The following is a 5,266-nucleotide window of genomic DNA, read 5'->3' on the forward strand; positions in this document are numbered from 1 at the left end:
TCTGGCTTGCAAGTGTAGCAGCAAGGTAATGCAATTTGGGGTGATAACGCTCGGTTTTCTGTTCAGATTTAGCGAGGGGCACTAAGGCTGCAGCACCTGCCTCCAGGTGTTCCCAGAGCATGGCAATCCCAGAGGGTTTCTGCCTTAGCACCTCTGTCTTCTGGCACATCTAATGCGGAGCCAAAAACTGCAGCGTAAGTAAGAAACAGTGAATTTTGGTATTGCTTAGGGCTTTGGTGTTTGTAGGCAAATCTTAACCACTGGGTGGGCAAGAGGAGGTCATTGATCTTGATAAAGACACGTTTCTCTCTCTGCCTTCAATACAGTGCCAATTTTATTCTGTTTTGATAGGTTGTGTCCATTCTCACCCTCCTCCTCCTCCTTGGAGATTTTCTGGATTAAAGAATAAAGCACAGAATTGATTTCCTAAACGTGCATTAGAGAGGATTATTGCAGGAGATTCATCCGTGTTCGGTGGATTAATATTTCCAGGGAAGGACGTCCCCAGTCTCGGGCAATACTTCGCTGACATTTCCTGAAACATTTCTTTGCTTTTGCAGACACAGGGAGCACCTGTACCGGAGAGCACAAGTCCACAACCCGGGTGTTTGATCTTCAGCAACTTTTGCAACACCAACATTTCCCATACAACTGTATGAAGAGTGTTTTGTGTGAGTTCTGGCTCTTTTCTCTGTTGAACACTACCAGCACCAGGGAAGTCAGGATGAATCCATCACTTGCAGCCTCTGAGAGTGGCATAGCATTCAAACTAAACAGGAGCCTGTCCAATTAATTAATCTGCCCTCCGTACCCTACACAAATGCAGCAGATCGAGGGCCTATTACATTATAAGAGCAATCCGTGAAGGCTTTATGGTGATGTGTGGCTCCAAATTATGTGTCAGAGGTTAACAACTGATGCAGGAGTACAGCTCCCTGCCTCCTGGTCTGTCCTGGGCATGGGAAAGCCCCTGGGTGTCATTGAGTGAAACCAGGCAAGGATGCTGCCCAGGGGAGGTGGAGGGAGGCGAATCAGTGCTGAGCCCAAACTGAGACCTCAGAGACCAGTTTTCTGGGTGTCAACCAGCAAAAAGGACAAAAAGCCATCATTCTCCAGCTGTGGCCAGACAGATTGACTGGGCTGCCCTTATGTTTGCTTTCGAGCAGTCAGTCTGCAATAACAGCAAGGGAAAAGAGGAAAGGAATATAAGAACAGATTTTATGGGGGGCCAAAGGAAGCATTCAGGAGTGCTGCTTACCCATCCTGGGACATTTTCTCCCAGGTATTGACCTCTTCCTCTGCCCGTACTCTTGCAAGATTCATGTTTTGCAAGCAAAACTGCTGCAAGGCAGAATGAGTACGGTAAGGACAGCTGGGGTCTAGTGCTGCGTTCGCAGCAGGTGAAATTGTCCTGCCTTATGGTCAGCACACCTGGCAGCTGCTTCTGATAAGGAAAATGCTTCATATTGCCCTCCAGGAAGGCACTGGTATTTGTTTGCAAGTGCTGGTTTGTTTTTTTGCTTCCTGTCTCAGGCTAGGAGCTGAGCAGGAAATCCTGAAGTGCTGAAGAAAATCTGCATTTGTTCAGGGACTGGGAAAAATGTCTTTTTTGTTTGTTTGTTTGTTTGTTTGTTTGTTTTTCGTGGTGGGGGTGTTAAGTTGCAGAGGCTATTTATGTAACCACCTTTGGGACTATTCCTAAACATTGAATTAATGTCCTTGCTCCAATTTCCCATTATTTTTGCATGAATGTCACTCATTTAACTCCTGTGAGTTTCTCCTGCCTTGCATCACCATGGCTGAGAGCACTGCCTGCCCCTGAGCCTTGCAGTGCATTGATCTCCCTGCCTTCACCTGCTCTCACCAACGATGTTTATCGGGCAGAGCTTTCTGCCCGAGGTTTTTCCGCAAAAGCATGGTCCCTCCACCCTCTTCATTGCCATTGCCAAACCCCAAGCACAACAAATGCCTTTCCCTGGAGCCACCAGGAATCTGGTGTCCCCCCCCAGCCCATGCCTCCCGTCTTCGTGGCCGCGGTACCTGCATGCCAGCTCCCAAATTCCTGCTTTCTGCAGCAAACCACACAATAAGGATGGTTGGACAATATTTTACTGTTCTCCCAGTTTCTTTTTTTCCTGCAAATGATAATTTCTCCCTTCAATTTTCTCCCCCCGTTAAGGTCTGCCTGAAAACGAGAGCTGTTAAAATAAACCACTGAGGGTTCAACGTGGGCATCCTCCGTGGAAACCTCTCTCGCGGCCAGAAGACCGCTTTCTTTTCCAAGTGTTTCGACTGAAAATCTTCAAGCAGATGGCGCCCGAGCATCCCCAGCAGGGCGAGCACACCTCGATGGCAAGGAGCTTCCATCCCACTGCTCCTCGAGCAGCAGCCCCTGGGTGGCACAGCTCAGAAGCTGGAACCTGCCCTTGGGGATGCCCTTTACCTGCGGAAAATAAACGCGGCTCCTGAGCTCTCCAACACCAGCACGGGGCTGGGAAACCCTGGGGGACCTGTGCCCACTGCAGTGGAAATGCAGGGAAGTGGAGAAAATGGGATGGCGATGCGACACTCGGTCCTAGGACAAAAAACATCTGCCTGTGAGCACGTTGTGCTTGAAACACAGCCTGGGCATGTAGTAAATCTTCACCTTGTGCAGCCTGATAAATCATGCTCCAGCCTGAGGTGTCAAAGGAGAAAAAAAAAAAACAACAAAAAACACCTTTTTTTTTTTTCCTCCTTCTTCCCAGTTATTTTTGACAAGCTGGAGGAGAACAGGGGGAGAGGGAAAGGCTGGCGCGTGTTTGATATCCACTTTTGACGGAGCTTTTACTTTATTATGTTTAATTGAAAAGTGTTAACGCCGTCCGACATGAATATTCAGCTGACGCCTTTTGGTGCCGTTCCAGGAGTTACGATCGCCTGTGATTCCTCCACGGCTTCTCAGCACGGAGCCCTGTCAAAGCCAGAGTGACAGTGGGGAAGCTATTAATTGAAATAGCTTCATTAATAGTAATTAACAGCAGGGTAATGACTATGTCACACATCGTATTTCAATGAATGCCCTTCATGTGTTATGGGGCCTTTAATTAAAGAATATGCATTTTAATTAAAGGCAAGTTTGGCCCTTTGGCCTCTGGAATACAAAAGACGTTTCTAACTTTGAGGACTTGGAGGAGGAGAGGTTGGCTCGGGGGAAAAAGGCCGAGCACAGGTCCCTGGCTGAACCCGAGCAGTGTTTCAGTGGACCAAGTGGCATAAATTAAGGCAAATTTCTGCTTTTTTTCATATTCTGCTGGCTAGCGCTTACTCCTTGGCACCTCGGTGGGCACAGTTTGGGTTTCTGTTGGCTGGAAGCAGAGCTTTTTCTTCAGGGATCCCAAGGTTATGCTTGGAAAGGCAATTGGGAACAGAGGAACCAGGCACTGAGCATCGGGGGGAAAGTTCAGGAGAAGGGAACCGAGGTGCCAGAGGAGTACTTAAAATCCCAAGAAAAAACAAACAAATGAACAAACCCGCAAAACAAACAGAAGATCCCAACCCAACCAGAAACAACCACCAAATGTGTTACTTTACGCTTTTATCAAATAAATAAATAAATAACATTTACGCTTGAAAACAAAAACTTCAAAATGACCCCTCTTAAAAATAAACTCTGCTCCCCCGACATCCCCATGATCGGAAAGCCTGAAAAGAAGCCTCCCAAATGCGGTGAGGATTAGAGGAGCGAGCCATTGCATTTCAAAGGGAAGGCGGCACATCAAACGGGGCTGCGGGGAGATGCTGAAGTCCCCACCCAGGAGGGCTCCTGCCTGGAGAATTGGACCAGGCGGAGGCGGCCGATGCTCTTAAAAGCGCTGGAAAAGAAGGTGGGAAGGGCAGGAGGCAGCTCCACGTCTTTCTGCAGGCAGCTGGGGTCTGGATCAGGCCGGGGGACCCCACCTGCCTCTCCCGGCTAATGATGCCCCGGGTGAGGTGTCCCCAGAAGGGACCCCTGCTCCGTGCCCCGAGGCTTTCCCCTTGCTCGGGGGTGACATGTGGTGTGTCCTGCCCTGTTCCACCTGCCTCTGTGCTCTGTCCCCACCGGGATGTGGGCAGCAGAGCTGGTCAGAAAGGCACCACGTCACCCTGCACTGCCAGAGCGGACAGACAAATCATGTCAACCAGCTCCAGAAATTAATTTAATAACAAACTAAGCAGCTAAAGAGCATCTCCTTCCTCCCCACATGGCCATTTCCAGAAGGTTTGGGATGAGGCTCCCACAGTGGCCAACCCCACCAGGCACAGACTGAGCCCCCTGTCCATCACCCAGTGAGAATACTTTCCCTCAAGCAGACTGGATGTCGTCTCAGTTTATGGGCTACAGAAGAAAATATGTTAAAAGTTAGCCATAAAAGCCAACAGTTTCACTCGGTGACACGAAAGTATACTATTATTTATATTAAATGATGATACTCTTATTGCACTGGAGTGCTGAACTCTCCCATATCCTTTTAACCTCATCAGAGAGGGTGCAGAGGAATCTTTGTACCCCCCAGCCCTATATATGTTGTGTTACCTCCGTAACAAAACACTGCTCGAGGGACAGAATGAGGACCATAAGGGCCAGGTGCCTCCAGCTCCATGGCACAAACCCATCGTGGGGCTTGTCCTGGGCCAAACCTCGCAAGATGCCACTGAGAGCCCCATGGGGGTGACAGCTGGAGGCTGGGACACACACATGTGTACCCCAGTAAGTTTTGGTGGTGCAGAAAATGGAGAAAGACAGGGAATGAGGCTTGGCAAAAGGGGTGTGGAGCCCCAAAAGGAGAGATGAGCAATGGGTGGCTGCCCCTGGGTCTTGGCACAGGCTGCCAAATGCCTTCTGCTGCTCCAAGGAAGCTGGAGACAACAAGGCGAAGTCGAAATTCAGAGTTAAACTTTGCAAACCGAGCTGGGGGAGGGAAGTCGTGTGAATCACTCAGGGTATCCGAGCCTGGTAATTAATGTTAATAACATTAAATAATTTAAATGGACAAGCAATATTTTATGTGATATTTCTCTGGCATTTTTACTGGTGTCACACAGGGTTTGTCCTTGTGTCCTGGATCAGGGCGATCCTGCCCCCTGCAAATAAAACAAGAGCGAGAGGATTTAAAGGTCATCTTTCATTTTCTCTTTTCCAAGGCAAAACTCCGGGTGTGAGATTCCCACTCAGGTGGGAATGTAGATTGCACACACACCAAGGATTTATTTATTTTCTAACAGCAGGTATTTGGGCAATCCTGGG

Source organism: Anas acuta, chromosome 16 (genome assembly GCF_963932015.1).
Source record: "Anas acuta chromosome 16, bAnaAcu1.1, whole genome shotgun sequence".
Classification (NCBI taxonomy): Eukaryota; Metazoa; Chordata; class Aves; order Anseriformes; family Anatidae; genus Anas; species Anas acuta.